Below are 24322 nucleotides of genomic sequence, written 5' to 3'. Positions count from 1 at the left end.
CCATGTTTTGAGTACCAATTTGACAATTAATATATAAAAAATGTACATAAACGACTCCTAACTATTGGCTTGTTGACAAAATTCCACAAAGAATTCTTTTTTTTTAATTTTAGGAAACGTTATGGCAAATTTGGGAGGAAATATATATATAACTATTACTCATGTAACAGTTTAGCACAGAAATGATATGAGTTTTCTCTGACAGATTCCAGATTTACTGATATATAAATAATAGATTAAACAATATTTATTTTTTTATCATGTTCTAATAAATTAATTACAATAAAATTTTAACAAAACTAGTTGTATTTTGTGGTAAATGCGGAGTTGAGACGGAGGTTTGGGCCTGAACTCTCCCCAAGCAAAATATAAGAATATCAACAAAACCAAATTTGTACCAAGTTATGCAAAAACATATATAAATAATTTCAAAATTCAAAACAATTCAAATTTGCTTATATACAGTGGAGCAAATCAGCACAATAAGTAATATAAAATAATAACTCATTTAAACCAAACACTAAATATTTTGTTTTTTATTATTACCTTAAATTTAAAAAAAAAAATGTAGAGTACAGAAAATCGAGGAAACAAATAATTTAGTGTTCCTTGGGTTTGAGAGCACAAATAAGTAATAATATTAGTGAGTGTTGCCTCCCGGGTCTTTCCAAGGACCCCCTGAGACTCAGGCCGGAGCCTAGATAAAAAGATGTCACAATCGGTGGTGGACTAAATTTACACAAATTTACGTATAATTCCGTTAATATAACAGATATTTAAAATATTTTCCAACAATGTTATTGATAAGGAAAACCGAAGATGATTGTAAGTTACCGAAGTTGTAGATGTACTGGTTTCATAAGGAAATAAAAAAACAAGAGAAGTAGATTCAATAAAAGCTACAATTTTTTTGGTATAAATGCTCTTATATAGTAAACCAGTATGTTACACTTTAATGATATTTAATACATTTCACTTTTGCTGATACTTTTAGAGACACAACATTCACTATATTAAAGGGAACATCAAGTAGACCACATTTATGGATTATTCAATATACCCGACTTATGGACCCATGCAGAAGATTACATCAAGCACAAGACTAAATTGGAGAAGGGTCAGAGGTTAGCCACCAGACTAGTACACAAGATGAGGGGTATGATCTAATAGGAGAGACTACTGGAACTAAATTTCACTTCAGTAGAAGACAGAAGAGATAGGGGAGGCATGATCACCACATAACCACAGACATGATCACTCAGAGGAATTGAAAGAGTAAATAAAAACACACAAGGGGTAAACGCACTAGCAGATACAGGTGAAAATTGAGTACCTAAATGAACCATAGAAACATTAGAAAGAATATTTTTAGTGTCATAGTAGTTAAATACTGGAATACATTAGGTGATGTTGTAATGGTGGATTTCATACATAGTTTCAAATGTACATGTGATGGAGCCCAACAGGCTCTGGAACTTATTAACTTGTTGATTGACGGTTGAGAGGAGGGACCAAAGAGCCTAAGCTCAACCTCTGCAATCACACCTAGGTGGAGTAGTAGGGATGGCAACGCACAGAACATTTTTTTTGGGGGGGGGGGGGGAAATCATGCGTGCGAGCCATGGTTTTCAGGTCTAAAATCACGTGTGTGAGCCTTGGTTTTCAGGTTCCAATATCCCGCGTGTGAGCCAGGGTTTTCAGGTAAATTTTGTCAGTCACAGATTTTAGAAGTTGTTAAAAGTTCTTATGATGAAAATAATTTCCGAGACTTTAGAAGTTTGTTAAGAGTTTTTATGGGAGAATTTCAAATTCGTGTTTATGAGCCAGAGTTTTCAGGTAAATTTTGTCAGTCACAGATTTTAGAAGTTGTTAAAAGTTCTTATGATGAAAATAATTTCCGAGACTTTAGAAGTTTGTTAAGAGTTCTAAGAGAAATTCAAAATCGTGTTTATGAGCCAGGGTTTTTTCAGGTAAATTTTGTCAGTCATAGATTTGGAATTCTTATGATGAAATAATGTCATACGAGTTTGTTAAAGTTCTTATGATGAAAATAATGTCATACGAGTTTGTTAAAGTTCTTATGATGAAAATAATGTCATACAAGTTTTGTTAAGAGTTCTTATGCGATTCTTACTTAGAAACTAGTATATTGCTATATAACTAAATCATTTTCCTGCCCCCTCCCCCCTGCATCTCCTGCTCGTACATCACACCCCTCCCTCCCCCTTACCTCACAAGCTCTCGCCGCACCTGTGTTTACTTTAGACCGTCAGCCAGACGCCGCATGCAGGTCACCTCTTTAATCTTAATCTTATCTTCTCCGTAATATCTGGACCATCCCTCCACCCTCTCTCTCCTTCATATTGTTCATTCATAGTTCCTTTTCATTTAACTAGTCAGTTTTACATATATAAACAAAGTCAGCGTCTAGCTCACTTTCCCGCCTTAAGTTTACTAATACATCTTCTTTAGTATCCAATCATTTTCTTCGAGATGTAAAACACAGCTATTTCAAACATATTAAAATACAATAATTTTATTATCGAGCTCCAGCTCCTGTCCCCGCCTTAGTCCCCTGTCTTATAATGAATACTAACAGTCCAATCCCTCTAAAATTAAAAAAAAAAATCATATTTCAAACGTAGTTCAATACAGTAATATAGTTACCGAGCTCCAGCTCTTGTCCTCCACCTTAGTTCCCTCGCACATCTTCATTATTAACCCATTATTTTTCATGAAATTTTAAAAACAGCCATACTTCTAACTGTGTAAGTAAAGATAACACATTTACCGAACTCTAGCTCTTATCCTCCGCCTTAGCTCTCTCTTGTATCTTCGTTAATACCTAATCAAATTCCCTGAAATTTATACCTCTGTATGTCAGTCACAGTAAATAAGATCAAGTCAGTTACTGAGCTCCAGCTCTCATCCCCCACCTTACTTCCCTCTCGTGTCTTCGATAATATCCTATCAAATTCCCTGAAATTTATACCCTCTGTATTTCAGACATAGTAAATAGGACCCAAACGATTATCAAACTCTAGCTCTTGTCCCCAGCTTAGTTCATTTGTACAAGATCGTTAGTAACAGACCAATTTTTCCGAAATTTTAAAGTCATATTTCAGTTGTAGTAAATAAGATGAAGTCAGTTACTGAGCTCCAGCTCTCGTCCCCCATCCTACTCCCCTCTCAAGTCTTTGCTAATATCCTATCAATTCCCCTGAAATTTTTACCCTCTGTATTTCAGACACCGTAAATAAGATCAAAAACAGTTAACGAGCTCCAGCTCTCGTCCCCACCTTAGTTCTCTCTCATATCTTTGTAAATAACCCATCAATTTTCCTCCAATTTTTACCCTCTGTATTTCAGACATAGTAAATATGATGTAAACAATTATAAAACTCTAGCTCTTGTCCTCTGTCCAAGTTCACTCCTGTAAATTCATTACTATCAGTCCAAATCCCACTGAGATTTAAACACCCAACTACATTTTCAGACATAGTAAATAAAGCCAGTTCAGTTACCGAGTTTCAACTCTTGTTCCCCCGCTTATCTCATTTTGTACATGTTCTTTATTATCCAACTAAATCAGCTGAGATTTAAGATCACCTTACTTCTAACGTAGTAAAATTAATCAGGACATTAGCCAAGCTCCATTTCCTCTGTCTTAGATCATCGAACATAAATATATCCGATCAAGTCCCTCTCCAGCCTAACTCTTTATCAGAGTAATCACCTTATCCTTTCCCTCCCTTACCTTCTCATCCCCAACGTATCCAACCTTCAATAATCATACTGTATTTGCTTATTTTCTCTATATTCAGCTGTGTTCTTCACATTTTTTCCATGTTATCTGTGTTCACTATGTTCTTTGTCATGTTTTCATGTACATCATATGTTCTCTGTACAACTTTTATACTCAATATTCATGTTCTCAATGTTCTTAGCTCGTTCTTCACATGTTTAGTGTTCATTATTTGTACTCCCTATGTTCCATATCATGTCTTCATATTCTCTATAAGTTCATATTCCCTGCATGTTCACTCTATTCATCAACTTTCTCTTACATGTTTTCTGTGTTCACTGTGTTCATTCCCTTACTTAACCTCAATTTTTTATGTTCTTTGTTTCTTTAAACCAATTTGTTTCTTCCATTCACTAACTAGTTCTTTGTCAAATATTATCATCGGCAATACAGTTCCCTCAACAATTTTAGTCACCCAGTTTTATTTGCAAAACTATGTCAAAGTAATTCTCGTAGTCAACTTAATAGTTCTACTAACCCTGTTCTTAAACAAATCTACACTTTATTCAGTTCCAAATTTACAAAGACAAACCTTTATTGTAACTTCTTAACTAAAAATCTTTCGCCAATCAACTAAAACATAGTCACTTTCCTCATTTCTCAACTAAACTTATTATCCAATCAACCAAAAAATAGTCAGGATTAATCTCATTCAACACCGTTCTTAACTAAAACAACCTTTCTCTTAGCTAAAAATTGCCAAAGGAATCTTTCCAATACTGTTCATAACTAACTTTATCCATCGTCATTCAACTAAAAATAGTCTTGTTCATCATTTCGTAACAGCCATTATGTTTTGTCAAGTAAGAAAAAATAACCAAAGATATCTTTCATTGTTGTTCTTAACTGACATTATACTTTGGGGAGCACAAAAATAGTCTCCCTCATCATATTTTGTCTTTTTGCTTAACTAAAAGTATTCATCAGTCAACTAAAAAATAGTTACTTCATCATGTTTCCCTGTCATTTCTTAACTGAAATATCACTTCTCTCATCTAAAATAGTCATGTGTAGCCTCTTTCCAATACTGTTCTTAACTAAAGTAACCTTTCACTTCGCTAAAATAGTGAAATGTAACTTTTTCAGCACTTTCCTAACTAAAATTATATGTCGTTAAGTAAGAAATATAGTCAAAGACACTCTCTGAGACATCAAGGACTTACTTAAAGACATCAAAGTTGCACTCAAAGACATCCTTTGAGACATCAAAGTCATCCTTTAAGACTTCAAGGGGACTCTTCGAGATATCAAAAGACACTCTCAAACACTAAAAAAATTTACTCGCATCCTCAAAGCTATTCTCAGTCATCAAAAAGTTATTCTCAGTCATCAAAATGTTATTCTCAAAGTAACCTTTCGTTCATCAGAGAAACTTTCTAAGACATCTTCGTTCATTAAAGTTAATCTCAGAGGCATTAAAGTTAATCTCAGAGGCATAAAAGTTATTCTCAGAGCTATCAAAATTAATCTCTAAAACAACAAAAAGTTAATCTCGGTCATCAAAGTTGATCTGCAAGATATCTTCGAGACATCAAAGTTACTCTTCATTACATCAAAAGACGCTTTCAAAATACTACTCATGTTCTCAGAAGTCATTCTCAAAGTCATCAAAGTTGTTCTGTATGATATCTTCGAGACATCAAAGTTACTCTTCAATACATCAAAGACGCATTCAAATACTACTCATGTTCTCAGAAGTCATTCTCAAAGTCATCAACGATTTTCTGAGTCACTAAAGGTATTCCAAGAGACGTTAAAATTAATCTCAGTCATCAAACTTGTTCTCTAAGACATCAAAGATGTTCTCTAAATCATAAAAGTTAATCTCTAAGTCACCTTCGTTCATTAGAGAAACTTTCCAATCCATTTTCGTTGATCAAAGTTATTCTCAGAGTCATCAAAGTTATCTCTAATTCACCTTCGTTCTCCAAAAGTTGTTCTATAAGACACCTTCGTTCATCACAGAAACTCTCCTTCTTCCATCATGTTATTCTTTAAGACATCTTCAGTCAAAAAATTTCTCTCCAAAATGTAACTAGTTCAGCTTATCATACCAAACCTGCACTTCTGTTAAAATATATTTCTTAGTCACTTTACCCTACTTAGTCACTTTACCACTTTGTAGTGTGTTGGGGTGTGTGGTAGTGTCGTGGGATGTGTGGTAGTGTGATGGGGTGTGTGGTAGTGTGGTTGGGTGTGTGGTAGTACAGTGGGGTGTGTGGTAGTGTGGTGGAGGTGTGCGGCAGTGAGCTGGGGTGTGTGGTGGGGTGCATGGTAGTGTGGTGGGGTGTGTGGTTGTTTGGTGGGGGTGTGTGGTAGTGAGGTGGGGGTCTGTGGTAGTGTGCTGGGGTGTATGGTAGTGTGGTGGGGTGTGTGTGGTAGTGTGGTGGAGTGTGGAATTGAGTTGGGGTTGTGTGTTAGCGTGGACGGGTCGTGTGGTAGTGTGGTATGGTGTGTTGTAGTGTGGTGGGGTTGTGTGGTAGTGTGGTGGGGTTGATTGGTTGTGTGGTGGTGTGTGTGGTAGTGTGGCGGGGAGTGTGGTAGTGTGGTGGTGAGTGTGGTAGTGTGGTACTGTTGTGGGGTTGTGTGGTAGTGTGGTGGGGTATGTGGTAGTGTGGTGGGGTTGTTTGGGTTTGTTTGGTAGTGTGGTGGGGTGCGTTGTAATGTGGTGGGGTGTGTGGTAGTGTGGTGGGGTGTGTGTAGTGTTCTAGGGTCTATGGTAGTGTGGTGGGGTGTGTGGTAGTGTCGTGGGGTGTGTGGTAGTGTGGTGGGGGTGTGTGGTTGTGTGGTGGGGTCGTGTGGTAGTGTGGTGGGGTGTGAGATAGTGTGGTGGGGTTGTGTGGTAGTGTGGTGGGGTGTGTGGTCGTGTGGTGGTGAGTTTGGTAGTGTGGAGGTGTGTGGTAGTGTGGTGGGGTTTTGGTAGTGTGGTGGTGTGTGTGGTAGTGTGGTGGGGTGTGTGATAGTATAGTGGTGAGTGTGGTACTGTGGGGGTGTGGTGTGGTGGGGTTTTGGTAGTGTGGTGGGGTGTGTGGTAGTCAGGTGGGGTGGGTGTAGTGTTCTTGGGTTTGTGGTAGTGTGGTGGGGTGTGTAGTAGTGTGGTGAGGTGTGTGGTAGTGGGGTGGGTTCGTGTGTCTGTGTGGTAGGGTGTCTGGTAGTGTGGTTAGGTTGTGTGGTAGTGTGGTGGGTTGTGTGGTAGTGTGGTGGGGTGTGTAGTAGTGTGGTGAGATGTGTGGTAGTGTGGTGGGGTGTGTAGTAGCGTGGTGATATGTGTGGTAGTGTGGTGGGGTTTTAAGGTAGTGTGGTGGGGTGTGTGGTAGTGTGGTGGGGTGTGTGGTAGTGTGGTGGGGTGTGTGGTAGTGTGGTGGGTGTGTGGTAGTGTGGTGGGGTGTTTAGTAATGTGGTGGGGTGTGTGGTAGTGTGGTGGGGTGTGTGGGAGTGTTGTGGGGTGTATGGTAGTGTGGTGGGGTGTGTGGTAGTGTGGTGGGGTGTGTGTTAGTGTGATGGTGTGTGTGTTAGTGTGGTGGGGTGCGTGGTAATGTGGTGGGGTTGTGTAGTAGTGTGGTGGGATGTGTTTTAGTGTGGTAGTGTGGTGGGATTGATTAGTTGTTTGGTGGGTGTTGGGTAGTGTTGTGGGGTTGTGTTTGGTAGTGTGGTGGGGTGTGTGGTAATGTGGTGGGGTGTGTGGTAATGTGGTGGGGTGTGTGGTAGTGTGGTGGGGTGTGTGGTAGTGTGATTAGGTTGTGTAGTATTGTGGAGGGGTTGTGTTTGGTAGTGTGTGGTAGTGTTGTTGGTTGTTTGGTAGTGTGGTGTGGTAGTGTTGTTGGGTGTTTGGTAGTGTGGTGTGGTTGTGTAGTATTATGGTGAGGTGTGTGGTAGTGTGGTGGGGGTGTGATAGTGTGGTTGGGTTGTGTAGTATTGTGATAGGGTGGGTGTGGTAGTGTGGGGAGTGTAGTAGTGTAGTGCGGTGTGTGGTAGTGTGGTGGGGTGTGTGGTAGATGTGGAGGGGTGTATGGTAGTGTGGTGGGGTCTGTGGTAGTGTTGTGGTGTTCTGTGGTAGTGGGGTGAGGTTGTTTGGCAGTGTTGAGGGGTGTGTGGTAGTGTGGAGGGGTGTGTGGTTGTGTGGTGGGGGTGTGTGGTAGTGTGGTGAGGTTGTGTAGTGTTGTGGTGGGGTGTGTCGAAGTGTGGTGGGGTGTGTTGCAGTGTGGAGGGGATGTGAGGTAGTATTACTGGGTTGTGTGGTAATGTAGTGGGGTTGGGTGGTAGTGTGGTGGGGTGTGTGGTATTGTGGTGGTGTGTGTGGTAGTGTGGTGGGGTGTGTGGTACTGTGGTTGGGTGTGTGAAGTGTTCTGGGGTGTTTGGTAATTTTGTGGGGTGTGTGGTAGTGTTGTGGGGTGTGTGGTAGTGTGGTGGGGGGTGTGGTGGGGTGTGTGTTAGTGTGGTGGGGTTGTTTGATAATGTGGTGGGGTGTGTTGTAATGTGGTGGGGTGTGAAGTAGTGTGGTGGGGTTGTGTAGTAGTGTTCTGGGGTGTGTGGTAATGTTGTGGAGTTTGTGGTAGTGTGGTGGGTGTGTGTGGTAGTCTAGTGGGTTCGTGTGGTAGTGTGGTGGGGTTGTGTGTCAGTGTGGTGGGGTGTGTGGCAGTGTGGTGGTGTGTGTGGTAGTGTAGTGGGTTTTTGGTAGTGTGGTGGGATGTGTGGTAGTGTGTTGAGGTGTGTGTGTATTGTTCTGGGGTGTGTGGTAGTGTGGTGGGGTGTGTGGAAGTGTGTTGGGATTGTGTGGTACTGTTGTGGGGTTGTGTGGTACTGTTGTGGGGTTGTGTGGTAGTGCGGTGGGACGTGTGGTAGTGTTGTGAGTTGTGTGGTAGTGTGATGGGGTATGTGGTAGTGTGGTGGAGTTATGTGGAAGTGTGGTGGGGTGTGTGGTAGTGTGGTGGGGTGTTTGGTAGTGTGGTGGGATGTGTCGTTGTTTGGTGGGGAGTGTGGTAGTGGGGGTGTGGTAGTGTGATAAGGTAGTGTGGTAGTGTGATGGGGTCGTGTTAGTGTGGTGGGGTGTGTGGTAATGTGGTGGGGTTGTGTTGTGGGACATTTGTGGCTTGACTTGATTTAATTAAATATTAATGTAATGAAAATCAATTACGAAGGACCACCCGCTTTTATAGTAAAGAGGGAAACTAATAAAATGTAATCATTAATAAATTCCTAGATGAACCAGTACTATTGATAACATACTAGAGAATATGATCACTTATATAATTAATGGGCTGTATAATTTAACTGAATCAAAGCCTCAAACACCTACATTGGGGGGTTATTACTGGAACTTCATATATGCCCAGGAACTAGTGTGGTTCGTGCACCAGTTCATTATGCAATAATCTAATCCTATGACCAATTATAGAATCATTGTATTTGTCACCAATAAGAACATAGATTATGAACATGATAAATTAATAATTATAATAAACACATGTTAATCCAGAAAACAGTGTTCCGCATGAATAATACTACAGATAATGTAATTTAAGGAATACGGAAAGGGTCTTAGCTTGAAGACGTTTTCCAAGACATCACTTATGACTCATCCTCAGAATTTCCTGAACTCATCATGGAACACTGGGAGATGATTAACACGAGAAATGACAGCTCTGGGAATTCTTCACACACGCTGCAAATCAAAATATATTCAGTAGCAACATATTAGGCTGCTATACATCTATGTTCAAGAAAATTAAATTAGAGAATGGAGACAGATAATAACCTATGGTTTTTTATAGTCGCTCTGCGTAACGACAAGCTACCCAGCTATAACCCCCTCCTAAATGATGCATCAAATGGGAATAAAGGTACTTAGCTAATAGGGCACTGTGTAAGTTAAGGCTTCCCGAAGTTCGCGTCCTAGGTTCTGGCGTCGTAATAACGGACACGTGGTGTCGGGCCTAGCCTAGATGTTGACGCGCTTCTCTGGCCGGTCACGTTGTGCTACACGGAACAAATTAACAGGTTCCTGGCTGAATGTCAAATTAAATCTCTTGACAATTCAACACGACGTATAAAGTGACACTGACACCAGCTAAGTTGTTGTCTGCAACGGTTCTTCACACCTCACAGTGGCGACTTTCTTCCAACGCTCTTGGTGGCGTCCACCCAGGTGGCTTGGGTAATGGCGTCTCTCTCTCCCCGCTCCGCGTCCCGCATTTGCTACACAAATTATTAACTACGAATAATATCATCTCTCACAGTTGTGATTGAAATGCTCGGATAAGGGCGGGTTTATTATTCAGAGGAGTTAAATAATATTATTCGGTCGTTTTACGATGATAAACAAGCAATGGAGAGGAATTAAAGTCTCTCCAGGGCATTCACGCGTGACATTAAATTTATTACCAGATAACAGTTATAACTATAAACGCTCTATTTGGCATTAGTTGGGGATCAGTTTATCTGTAAATAATTATCACACAGAACACCGTTGTTTTATAGAGAATCAAACTCAATTCTCAGACACACTGGATATAGTTGTGTTTATTATAATGGAATCTGACGCAATACTGGCGTCTGGTGACGTAAGAATTCTAGCCTTATTGTACAGATGTAATTATTAGTACATGTGAACTCTACGTTTGGTTAATTTTAATTACTACAATGATTAGTAGATTTAGTAATAATTAATAATAATACAACAGTGTTGTATTATGTTGGAAATTTCCAACATGTGTAGTAGTGTGGTGGGATGTGTCGGAGTGTGGTGGAGAGTGTGGTAGTGTGGTGGGGTTGATTGGTTGGGTGTTGGGTAGTGTTGTGGAGTTGTGTTTGGTAGTGTGGTGGGATGTGTGGTAGTGTTGTTGGGTGTTTGGTAGTGTGGTGTGGTTGTGTAGTATTATGGTGAGGTGTGTGGTAGTGTGGTGGGGGTGTGATAGTGTGGTTGGGTTGTGTAGTATTGTGATAGGGTGTGTGTGTTTACTAGTTGTGTTTTTACGAGGGTTGAGCTTTGCTCTTTCAGCCCGCCTCTCAACTGTCAATCAACTGTTTACTAACTACTTTTTTTTTTTTTTTTTTTTTTTCCACACCACACACACACACACACACCCCAGGAAGCTGCCCGTGAAAGCTTACTAACTCCCAGGTACCTATTTACTGCTAGGTAACAGGGGCATTCAGGGTGAAAGAAACTTTGCCCATTTGTTTCTGCCTCGTGCGGGAATCGAACCCGCGCCACAGAATTACGAATCCTGCGCGCTATCCACCAGGCTCCGAGGCCCCTGTGGTAGTGTGGTGGGTGTGGTAGTGTAGTGCGGTGTGTGGTAGAGTGGTGGGGTGTGTGGTAGTGTGGAGGGGTGTATGGTGGTGTGGTGGGGTCTGTGGTAGTGTTGTGGTGTTCTGTGGTAGTGGGGTGAGGTTGTTTGGCAGTGTGGAAGGATGTGTGGTAGTGTGGAGGGGAGTGTGGTAGTGTGGTGGGGTTGTATGGTAGTGTGGTGGGGTGTGTGGTAGTGTGGTAGTGTGGTGAGGTTGTGTAGTATTGTGGTGGGGTGTGTCGAAGTGTGGTGGGGTGTGTTGCAGTGTGGAGGGGATGTGTGGTAGTATTACGGGGTTGTGTGGTAGTGTAGTTGGGTTGGGTGGTTGTGTGATGGGGTGTGTTGTACTGTAGTGGTGTGTGTGGTAGTGTGGTGTGGTGTGTGGTACTGTGGTTGGGTGTGTGTAGTGTTCTGGGATGTTTGGTAATTTTGTGGGGTGTGTGGTAGTGTTGTGGGGTGTGTGTTTACTAGTTGTGTTTACAAGTTGTGTTTTTGCGGGGGTTGAGCTTTGCTCTTTCGGCCCGCCTCTCAACTGTCAATCAACTGTTTACTAACTACTTTTTTTTTTTTCCACACACCACACACACACACACACCCCAGGAAGCAGCCCGTGACAGCTGACTAACTCCCAGGTACCTATTTACTGCTAGGTAACAGGGGCACTTAGGGTGAAAGAAACTTTGCCCATTTGTTTCTGCCTCGTGCGGGAATCGAACCCGCGCCACAGAATTACGAATCCTGCGCGCTATCCACCAGGCTACGAGGCCCCTCGAGGCCCCTGTGTGGTAGTGTGGTGGGGGTGTGGTAGTGTGGTGGGGTGTGTGTTAGTGTGGTGGGGTTGATTGATAATGTGGTGGGGTGTGTTGTAATGTGGTGGGGTGTGTGGTAGTGTGGTAGTGTTCTGGGGTGTGTGGCAATGTTGTGGGGTGTGTGGTAGTGTGGTGGGTGGGTGTGGTAGTCTAGTGGGTTCGTGTGGTAGTGTGGTGGGGTTGTGTGTCAGTGTGGTGGGGTGTGTGGTAGTGTGGTGATGTGTGTGGTAGTGTGGTGGGTTTTTGGTAGTGTGGTGGGATGTATGGTAGTGTGGTAGGATGTGTGGTAGTGTGGTGAGGTGTGTGTGTATTGTTCTGGGGTGTGTGGTGGGGTGTGTGGGAGTGTGGCGGGATTGTGTGGTACTGTTGTGGGGTTGTGTGGTAGTGCGGTGGGACGTGTGGTAGTGTTGTGAGTTGTGAGGTAGTGTGATGGGGTATGTGGTAGTGTGGTGGAGTTATGTGGTAGTGTGGTGGGGTGTGTGGTAGTGTGGTGGGGTGTTTGGTAGTGTGGTGGGATGTGTCGTTGTTTGGTGGGGAGTGTGGTAGTGTGATAAGGTAGTGTGGTAGTGTGATGGGGTCGTGTTAGTGTGATGGGGTGTGTGGTAATGTAGTGGGGATGTGTAGTAGTGTGGTGGGATGTGTCGGAGTGTGGTGGAGAGTGTGGTAGTGTGGTGGGGTTGATTGGTTGTGTGTTGGGTGTTAGGTAGTGTTGTGGGGTTGTGTTTGGTAGTGTGGTGGGGTGTGTGGTAGTGTTGTTGGGTGTTTGGTAGTGTGGTGTGGTTGTGTAGTATTATGGTGAGGTGTGTGGTAGTGTGGTGGGGGTGTGGTAGTGTGGTTGGGTTGTGTAGTATTGTGATAGGGTGTGTGTGGTATTGTGGGGGGGTGTGGTAGTATTGTGCAGTGCGTGGTAGTGTTGTGGGGTGTGTGGCAGTGTGAAGGGGGTGTATGGTAGTGTTGTGGGGTGTGTGGTAGTGTTGTGATATTGTGTGGTAGTGGGGTGAGGTTGTTTGGCAGTGTCGTGGGGTGTGTGGTAGTGTGGAGGGGTGTGTGGTAGTGTAGTGGGGTTGTAAGGTAGTGTGGTTGGGTGTGTGGTAGTGTGGTGGGTTGTGTAGTAGTGTGGTGAGGTTGTGTAGAATTGTGGTGGGGTGTGTCGTAGTGTGTTGGGGTGTGTTGTCGTGTGGTGCGTTGTAGTGTGGAGGGGATGTGTGGTAGTGAGTAGTGTAATATGTGACTAGAGCGACGCGCGCCGTCTGCCCAGGTGGCACTCTTGAGTGTCACCTGGGCAGACGGCGCGCGTCGCTCTAGTCACAAAGGGTTTGGGGGGATTTTCCCGGAGGTTTGGCGCGTGTCGGACGCTCACGGAGTCCGTAGAATGGGGCGGGTTGCGTCCAGGGGGACGTTTTGGGTCACAGGGGCAAAATGTAAGGGATGTTGTGGGTTATGTAGGTAAGAGGGGAGGATAAGTATGTGGGCATGTGTACATCATCTCATTGGTTTCCCGGATGTTATGACGCGTGGCATCCGGCCAGGCGTCACTTGAGAGAGTGTCATGTTGGGTAGGGGTTGGAAGCTAAGTGGTTGGTATGCAGTCATGTTGGGAGGAAGAGGAGGAGTGTAGGTTATGTTGTGAAGGGAGGGGGGAGCCCCAATACCTGAGAGGATATCAATGACGTCCATTAGTTCTCCCCCTACATGGGCAGGAAGTGTTGAGGGGAGCGTGAGAGACCAGGGTCTTAAGATTGGAGGGGGAGAAGGAGGGGAAAGGGAGGTAACAGCTGGCAGTGGGTTTGTGTGTGAAAGTAGTCATTATTTATTCTTAAAGAATGACAGTTTTATGTACCCCTCCCTGCTTCCAGAGCGCTTAGGATATGTGGGCTATACCTACCACATAGCTATGAGGAGTGATACCACATGTCTACATGGGTTACCTCTTCAAAGGCTGAGGCCTAACTGTTGCGAATGTCATCATCAACCTCTACCATAGTCAGTCATGCCCATCCATCCACATAGCAGGACATACCACATACCAACATCACCACCACCACACTGCTGGGAGTGACAGCAATATGGCATACCATACTCTCTCCTGACACAGCTCACACCGGCACATAGCATTGAGTGTGACAATGTTCTTTCTCAAAGGTGAGCCATGAGTGCAACATACAAATTCCAAAATGCAGTCCTGGGAGTTTGACACACATTGATTAACAAGCTATCTGATTATTTATACATCTCTCTCTCTACATTATATGCGGGGTTACATAGTGTGTCAAGAACTACCTACGTGATGCAAAACAGTCCAATCTCAAACAAGGCAGTCATATGGGCAGTAATGGCTTGCAGAGACGCATAAAGGAGTCCAGGACTGAACCCCAACAATTCATTTTTAGCTAAGCAAGTTACAATCATGACGAGCTAGTTACAAATTTCAATATAAGTCAACACATCGTCACGGAGACGCGATCTCTACCTACAAATTGTTCTTGTTAACTGTGATCATTGAAATGTATGCATGTTTACTCAATCTCCATCATATCTTCTTCCTACAGCCATTACTGCTGTGCAGACCTTGTATCACACAACGGCGTTATCATAGCAAGACAACGTCACAGAATGTTCATGACTCCTGAATGAATGAAACGGCAATCCGTCTCGTTGAGGTCTAACCTTCGCGGCGGTTTGAGACGTTGTGAGATGGACGAGGTAATGGGATGGCCTTACCCTCTCCCCATCCACCCCCACCAAACCCCTACCCCCCCTCCCACCCCCCTCCAAGCCCAAACCATCAAGTATCACTTCACCCTTCACAGACCAGATGTTCTGTGCAAAGCCTTTAGTATTTTTTTCTGATCATATGTATAACCTTGTATCGCAACGTGACCAACATGCTATCATCATTCTTTGCTCAAATAGCATTTTTAAGAAAATCCAGTCATAAGCTGGTCTTCAATCTTATTATTATAACAAATCATAATTTGTTGTAAACACATCTGCATGGGATATACATAGCAGTCAGTCAGTCAGTCAGTGGTTTCTCTCTCTATATATATCTCTCTATATAGCTCTCTCTATATCTCTCTCTCTATATATCTCTCTCTATATATATATCACTCTATATATATCTCTCTCTCTATATCTCTCTCTATATCTCTCTCTCTATATCTCTCTCTCTCTATATCTCTCTCTCTATATATCTCTCTCTATATATCTCTCTCTATATCGCTCTCTCTATATATATCTCTCTCTATATATCTCTCTCTCTATATCTATCTCTATATCTGTCTCTCTATATCTATCTCTCTATATCTCTCTCTCTATCTCTCTATCTCTCTCTCTATCTCTCTCTCTCTATATCTATCTCTATATCTGTCTCTCTATATCTATCTCTCTATATCTATCTCTCTATCTCTCTCTATCTCTCTCTCTCTCTATCTCTCTCTCTATGTCTCTCTCTCTCTCTCTCTCTCTCTCCAGATCATTTAATCGTTGGGGGAAAGTAACATCAATTCCTTTCTCCGGCCGCTGCTGTTCACCTATCTTTTTTTCATTTCACTTAGACTGACAGCGCACCAGAGGATGGACGACTAATGTCAATTTTCGAGCCCCCATCACTCTCACCCTTATAACCTTGTAAGGTAACACGACCAACTTAATGACATCGTTCTTTGCTCAAATATCATTAATGTAACGTGATCAATATAGTAACTTCGTTCTTTGCCCAAATAACATTTGAAGAGTAACGAGCAACTGTCTGTCCGATGTCTGAATAATGAAATGTAAACCATGTTTAGCCATTACACCCAAACACAATAAAATATTACCACAAGCTTGTTTAGTTCTTGTATCACATAATGTAACGTAACGTTTATTCAACAACTGGTAGACATAACATAATGTAGCTTCATATTCACTGTGGTAAAACAAACAAACATACACATCACGGTCAGTCCTCGCTATACCTCAAACGCGTCGTTCATTCTCACTCCCTTAGGTGTGCAATGTTCCACACATACAAATTCCAAGCAAAGTAAACATATATAAGACAATGTGGAAAAACATAGTCTTGATAATATTATTAAATTGACTTGTTCATTATCCCCGAGTTCATGGCTGACTCTTAAGACCTACATCATCCAAATGTAAACACCAATCGATGAGAATAAGACCGGATGAGTCGATAGTGAAATAGCTCTGGGCTATGTCTATTTTCAGTTCTTGTAACACAGTCAATGTAGCGTAATGGGAAAACAGACTTTCTACTGCCTACATAAATAGCATTTGAAAATGTATGCAAGTCTAGACAATCTCCTATAGCCCTTACATTCTAAACACAAATAAAATATTAGCACACGCTTGCATCGCATTATATCATCATTAAGTAACGTGGAGATCAACTTTCTGGCTGTTGTCCGAATATCATTATTGAAATGTGAACCCCATTTAGCCAAACACAATATCTCCATTACATCTCATAGCATATAAATATTACGGTCTGCAAGTTTTAGCCCTTTGTAACACAATGTAAGATAACATAACGCAAATCAACTTTTTGCAGTCCAAATGTCATTTTAAAACGAAAAGTGAGGCTTAGTCCATCTCCATTACATCTCTTACCATATAAATATTGGTGTCTACCAGTTTAGACCCTGTAACACATTGTAACGTAACGTGGTAATCGTCATATTTCTACAGACCAAATAACATTTTTAAATGAAAGTATGACTTAGTCCATCTTCATTACATCTCTTACCATATAAATATTGGCGTCTACCAGTTTTAGCCTCTGTAACACAATGTAACGTAACGTAACGTAACGCAAATCAACTTTTTGCAGTCCAAAATGTCATTTTTAAATGAAAGTATGACTTAGTCTATCTCCATTACATCTCTTACCATATAAATATTGGCGTCTACCAGTTTTAGCCCTCTGTAACTATTATAGTCCCGTGGGTTGGTTGATGTTGTCGACGTTGATCCTTCTCTACGGACCACCCAACCCACAACTCGGTAGAGTGCTTATACCTCACTAGGAGATCACCCTTGGCGCTTCTGGCTCTTGGAGAGGGGCTCAACGTCACACGTTTAGGGGATGCGGCTCCAACACTTAGATTCGTTGTCACGTGCACACACCCACTCGAGCCGCTGTGACTCCCCACTCTCTCCTTATGAGATATGATCTCAATCCCCTATGACTTACTAGTATTACCTTCTACCCTGTCCACGGCAGTGGTTCTTGGTTCTTTCTCTCTCTCTCTCCTTCTTTACTACCTCCTGGGAAGCCTCACTAGGACAAGGGCAAACACCAGCAAATTGGGATACATTTACTGGACAAAGCATATACACGATACATACACACATATAATAATAATGAATCCTATACTCTATAATATTACAATCAGGTTGCACTCCAACACCATCAGAACTCTATCATCAGCTTATCAAGTGGCATCCTATCTTCTGATTCACCACCTGATACTATCAACTTCCTCAAGTAGATCAAGTCTACATACACTGTTGCACTATCAACAAGAGAATATATATATGTATCTATAAATGTGTACAAAGAAAATCAGCATTTGAATGCAATAACATATATCAGTATAAATGTTCATTGATACACAACAATGATCAATCGATCACTCTATCAGTCCTAGAACGCATACATCTGTAGGTAATCCAGCCTACGATTGTAACTCTAAACTTCAGTGTAAAACACTCCTTGACATAAGAATGCAAACAGTCACTCACCTCTCACTGCGCCTTGCACGCTAATGACAACCAAACACTATCAACTCCCTATAAGTATCCACCAGAACTTTCCTTCCACCTCTGGAAGTTCACTACCCTGATATCTTTAGGTTCTTTCTGGCTTCACTACCAGGATCCTCTGCAGCTCCTCCAAGCTGCTACTATGAAGTTTCCTTGAGCAACTACGGTGCTTCACCCTTCTGCTAGGTTCCTCCACAGCTCTCTTGGCTGCTACACCATGAAGTTTCCTCGAGCAACTATGGTGCTTCTCCACCTCTACAGAAGCATGTGACACTCCTCTACACTGCTTCTCACTGCTCGAGGTCCTCGCCTCCACTACCTTGGAGTCTCATCAACTACTTCATCTGTGCTGGCTTCGAAGTTCTCAGCAACTTCTTCCCCAAAGACAAACCTGCAACCCATCGACACTCCAATAAAAATGTTCCCCATTAACACATAAACAAAAATAAACACACAATATGTTTGCCTCAAACCTCTATCTGTTCTCTACATACAGTGAGAGTGGACTCCCCCGTTTTGGGCAGGTCCATACTCCACCTCACCCGGCGGCGGTCCTCACTCACTCCACCTCACTCACTCAGGGAGGGGCCTCCACCTCGGGAGCATTCAGTCACCTGCCAGCGCTCAGAGGGGACGGACGTCGCTCCGTGTTCCTCCCTCTCCACTCTCTTATTTCAGGCCTTCTGCCATATTACAACATGTCTAATTTATCAATAAACATTGCTACTGTCGCTGGGCACACGACCAACTACAAGCAATTACTATGAACTGGCATATATCGTGCTTACCACAGATTGCCTGGTCGAGGGCGCTCCTCCCTCTGACGAAGCTTGTGGTCAGGGCGCTGCCGCGTCCCACAATAATGCCTCTGGGCGGTTCAATCAACACTCCTCGTCGCCCACAGCTTGAGACCACACGTCCCCAGCTCGATTCCACAGCTGGTACGTCTGCACACTTCTCTTCTCTTCGAGATATATCACTAGGGGTTCCCTTCTAACGGGAGCTCAACGGAGCGGGGCTTTCCCCTGCGATGTCTGGCCTCAAGTGAGGTCAAAGCCCCTCCAGTAGCGAGCCTCACGCCTCCAGCAAAATGTCCACATCTCCTAGCCAGTCATTTATCTGTTTTCTTCTTCATTGCCCATAATCTTAAATTGTTATATATATCCAAGCAACTATTTTACATATGGGTTATCACCTCAATATTTGCTAGACCTTCTAATCAGGTCAGGCTTGATGAATAACTCTCAAGGAGGGAGACTCGTTTCTCCTGCAGGCTGAGATCATAACACTCCCCTCCCCTTATTTTTGAGAGTTATTCCAGTGGCAAAGCTCGGAATAATACATCCGCCACCACACTGTCTCGTTCTTCAACCGACTGGTTCGACCGGTTGATCTGCTTATGTACTCTCTTAGGAGTCTACAATTAGTTCGTTGCACCTTGCAACATCTGGCTCACAACTCTCCAGAAACATGATCCTCTCACAAACGATCTGGCTCCTCTGGCACCTCTTGGCTAGGCTGTCCTCCTTGGACGCCTGCACTCCATCGGTCCACTCTACTTATTGTTTCCACCCTCTGTTTCCTCGTCTTCCTCTCTTCACGTCCAGAGGCAGACGTCTACTGTCTGTACCTCCTCTGTCGTCTTCACACTACCATCTACTGCCATTATACTTCTGTCTCCTGTCATCATACTTCACTCCCTCGTCTTCACCGACGATCCTCTCTTTCGTCTCCTCATTTATCCAAGACCTCATCCTGTTTGACTTCCATCGAGTCCTCGGCTTTCTTCTATTCCTCCATGCTTGTATCATCATCCTCTTATCACACTTTTCACCTCTATACAACTCCATTTCTTCTCCTTCAACTCTTCCTCGCTCCCTAAAAGTTTCTTCAAGCACTGTACTATACTCAACAGCACTCGACCGTACATGTCGCTCTACCTCTCCTAGAGTGCTCGTAAGCATCTCTCCACACATACTGTCTCTTCTCCTTTCATTTTCTCGGCTATTACTCTTCCTCACTATCTCTCCTCCACGTTTTCTGTGAAACATGCCAACTCTTGACATCTCCCACAACTTAACTCCACTATCCATATGCCTCTGTGCTCGTGGACCACTTGACGCTCTACTCCCGTCCTCAGTCTGTCCACATCTTTCCTCATTCCTACTCAGCACAGTTGCATTCACCTTCCGACTCTTAATTTCAGCAGTCTGGGCTCTACTCAGGTCCGCTCTCTTCACGTGATTTTTCTTCGGCTGGGCCATCTTCACTTTTGACCTCACCGAGACTTCGTTTTCCTGGGCTGGACCTTTATCAAACAGCCACGCTATGTCTACGTCGATATCTTCCACTGGCTGAATCTCGACACTGTCTCACCTTCTCCAGTGTCTTCCTCGTCGGCCACCTCTGCCTTCGTCACTACCGAGACAGGGTTTCCAATGGCTTGGCGGTCTCCTGACTTACCTCCTCGGATGTCAGTCAGGTTCACACTCTCAGGTGTCCCACCCGTGCCGTGGCCTTCTGGGCACTCCTCTGGCACAGTCTTCGCTATGACTCTTGGCAACACCTTTGTTCCGCACAAGTCATTCCCCAGGATCACTTGGACTCCTGGAACAGGTATGTCTGGGCATACTCCCAACATCACCTCTGCCGACACATATTCCGACCTTAGCTGGACAGCACATACGGGCATGTCACTCTCAGACAATAACCCATATACTTTCATCTTCCCACTGCCAGCTAACCGTCGACCATTCCCAATCAGGCTTCTCGCAATCAAGCTCTGATTAGCTCCGGTATCCCTTAAGATACCAACTTCTACCTCAGGTTGGCCTCCTACACTGATCCAACCTTTGCTCATGAACGGCCTATACCTCTCGTTCACTAAGTTTGATCTCTGTGGTTTGTCTTGGAACATATTGGCATATTTACCTCGGGGGTCACACATGGCCAGGGTCACAACTCTTTTGCCCTGCCTACAATCTCGCATCACGTGACCCAATCCGTTACAATTGTAACACCTCACCTGGGAAAAGTCTCTTCTATATGTACCAGAGTAGCTCTGACTCTGCTCACTCACATGAGAGTTCCTCGGGCCAGATACACTACTTGCACTCTGTAGGGCTTTACTGGACTCTTGATTTCCTGGATCACGATTAGTTTCTCGTTTAGCTCCTCCATCCTCACTTTCAGACGAAGTGCGCGACCTACTCTTCTGAGTTTTAGGGTACTTACTTTTATCTGCCCATTTATCAAAAAATTTTTCACCCCAGACTCTTCTGGGTCTCTCATAATTTCTTCCTCCCCAGACTCCACTGGATCTGCTATTGCTGCATCTCGCCTCACTTCTCACTCTGTTCTCCCTCAAGCTCTTATATGCTTCGGTAATCATATCTGCCCTATCTGCGGCATCTTTCACCTCCTTTATCCCTGCTTCTTGGATCTTGAACTTTGTTTCGGGATGCATCATCTCCAAGAACTTCTCAATGACCATCAGTTGCTTCAGGTCAGCGTAAGATCCAACTCCAGCAGCCTCAATCCACTTCTGGAATCGTCTTTCCAGATCTCTTACTGTCTCAGCAAACGTACACTCTCCAACTTTGATCATCTCTCTGAAGCGCTTCCTATAAGCTTCTGAGGTTAACTGAAACGAGCGCAATATGCTGCTCTTTATTGTGGCATAATTCTGGCACTCTTCCAGTGACAATTGGGTGTATGCCTCCCTGGCTGCACCGGTCAATCTTAACTGGACCAGCTGGGCCCATTCCTCCTGTGGCCACTCCTTGATACTGGCTACTTTTTCAAAGTGCTCGAAGAAGCTCTCTGCCTCTTCGGGAACAAACAAGGGAATGTCCTTCTCCCTAACCCTAACATCTGGTGGGTGTGATACCTGGGTGGTGCTCTCTGGCAACCCATGTTCGATCCTTTGCTCAGCCAAGGTTCTATTCGCTTCTATCTGCATTTGTTTTGTTCTCTCTTTTTCGTTTTCGACCTGGGCTTTTTCTTTTTCTTGTTCCAACTCCAGTTCTCTTACTCTGGTTTTCTCTTTTTCTACTTCCAGTCTGGTTTTCTCTTTTTCTTTCTCCTGTTCCAACTCCAGTTCTCTTACTCTGGTTTTCTCTTTTTCTACTTCCAGGCTGGTTTTCTCTTTTTCCTTCTCGGCTTCATTTTTCATCTGGAGTTCTAATCTCATCTTTTCCAACTGGAACTGTCTCTCCTTGTCCTCTCGTTGTTGCTGCATCTGAAGCTCTAACTGGAATCTCTCCAAGCTCCTATTTCGGCTACTCCTGCTACTGCGGCTACTCTTGCTGCTCCTACTCGATCCCTGGGATCTCACTTCATCCTGCCCATCATCCTCCTTTCCACTTTCAGCTCCTTTCTGGGCCCCTTGTTCTGCCGCTTCATTTTTGGCTCTTAACTGCCTCAGGATCTCATCCTTCATCCCAGCTACTTTAGATGCTTTCAATCTAATGCCACATTTTTCTGCTATTTGTTTCAATTGATCCCTCGTACAACCTTCTAAATCCTCAGGCTTGCCTGACTCCACAAATGCTTGCACCTTATCCATCTTTGTCCTATGAGTCTTTCCAAGAGAGAGAATATACACCTGCATTCACACAGTTTATCTATTTCAGCAAGGGTGTACAAATCCACTCTTGGACAGGGTGTGGGTGTGTCAGTTCACTATCCCGGACAGGCCCCCAATTTATTATAGTCCCATGGGTTGGTTGATGTTGTCGTCGTTGATCCTTCTCTACGGACCCCCCAACCCACAACTCGGTAGAGTGCTTATACCTCACTAGGAGATCACCCTTGGCGCTTCTGGCACTTGGAGAGGGGCTGAACGTCACACGTTTAGGGGGTGCGGCTCCAACACTTAGATTCGTTGTCATGTGCACACACCCACTCGAGCCGCTGTGACTCCCCACTCTCTCCTTATGAGATATGATCTCCTCAATCCCCTATGACTTACTAGTATTACCTTCTACCCTGTCCACAGCAGTGGTTCTTGGTTCTTCCTCTCTCTCTCTCCTTCTTTACTACCTCCTGGGAAGCCTCACTAGGACAAGGGCAAACACCAGCAAATTGGGATACATTTACTGGACAAAGCATATACACGATACATACACACATATAATAATAATGAATCCTATACTCTATAATATTACAATCAGGTTGCACTCCAACACCATCAGAACTCTATCATCAGCTTATCAAGTGGCATCCTATCTTCTGATTCACCACCTGATACTATCAACCTCCTCAAGTAGATCAAGTCTACATACACTGTTGCACTATCAACAAGAGAATATATATATATGTATCTATAAATGTGTACAAAGAAAATCAGCATTTGAATGCAATAACATATATCAGTATAAATGTTCATTGATACACAACAATGATCAATCGATCACTCTATCAGTCCTAGAACGCATACATCTGTAGGTAATCCAGCCTACGACTGTAACTCTAAACTTCAGTGTAAAACACTCCTTGACATAAGAATGCAAACAGTCACTCACCTCTCACTGCATCTTGCACGCTAATGACAACCAAACACTATCAACTCCCTATAAGTAATCCACCAGAACTTCCCTTCCACCTCTGGAAGTTCACTACCCTGATATCTTTAGGTTCTTCCTGGCTTCACTACCAGGATCCTCTGCAGCTCCTCCAGGCTGCTACTATGAAGTTTCCTTGAGCAACTACGGTGCTTCACCCTTCTGCTAGGTTCCTCCACAGCTCTCTTGGCTGCTACACCATGAATTTTCCTCGAGCAACTATGGTGCTTCTCCACCTCTACAGAAGCACGTGACACTCCTCTACACTGCTTCTCACAGCTCGAGGTCCTCGCCTCCACTACCTTGGAGTCTCATCAACTACTTCATCTGTGCTGGCTTCGAAGTTCTCAGCAACTTCTTCCATAAAGACAAACCTGCAACCCATCGACACTCCAATAAAAATGTTCCCCATTAACACATAAACAAAAATAATCACACAATATGTTTGCCTCAAACCTCTATCTGTTCTCTACATACAGTGAGAGTGGACTCCCCCGTTTTGGGCGGGTCCATACTCCACCTCGCCCGGCGGCGGTCCTCACTCACTCCGCCTCACTCACTCAGGGAGGGTCCTCCGCCTCAGCGCTCAGAGGGGACGGACGTCGCTCCGTGTTCCTCCCTCTCCACTCTCTTATTTCAGGCCTTCTGCCTTATTACAACATGTCTAATTTATCAATAAACATTGCTACTGTCGCTGGGCACACGACCAACTACAAGCAATCACTATGAACTGGCGTATATTGTGCTTACCACAGATTGCCTGGTCGAGGGCGCTCCTCCCTCTGACGAAGCTTGTGGTCAGGGCGCTGCCGCGGCCCACAATAATGCCTCTGAGCGGTTCAATCAACACTCCTCTTCGCCCACGACTTGAGACCACACGTCCCCAGCTCGATTCCACAGCTGGTACGTCTGCACACTTCTCTTTGAGATATATCACTAGGGGCTCCCTTCTAACAGGAGATCAACGGAGCGCGGCTTTCCCCTGCGATGTCTGGCCTCAAGTGAGGTCAAAGCCCCTCCAGAAGCGAGCCTCACGCCTCCAGCAAAATGTCCACATCTCCTAGCCAGTCATTTATCTGTTTTCTT

This window comes from Procambarus clarkii, chromosome 57, assembly GCF_040958095.1.
Source record: "Procambarus clarkii isolate CNS0578487 chromosome 57, FALCON_Pclarkii_2.0, whole genome shotgun sequence".
NCBI lineage: Eukaryota > Metazoa > Arthropoda > Malacostraca > Decapoda > Cambaridae > Procambarus > Procambarus clarkii.
This window is presented reverse-complemented; position numbering follows the sequence as displayed.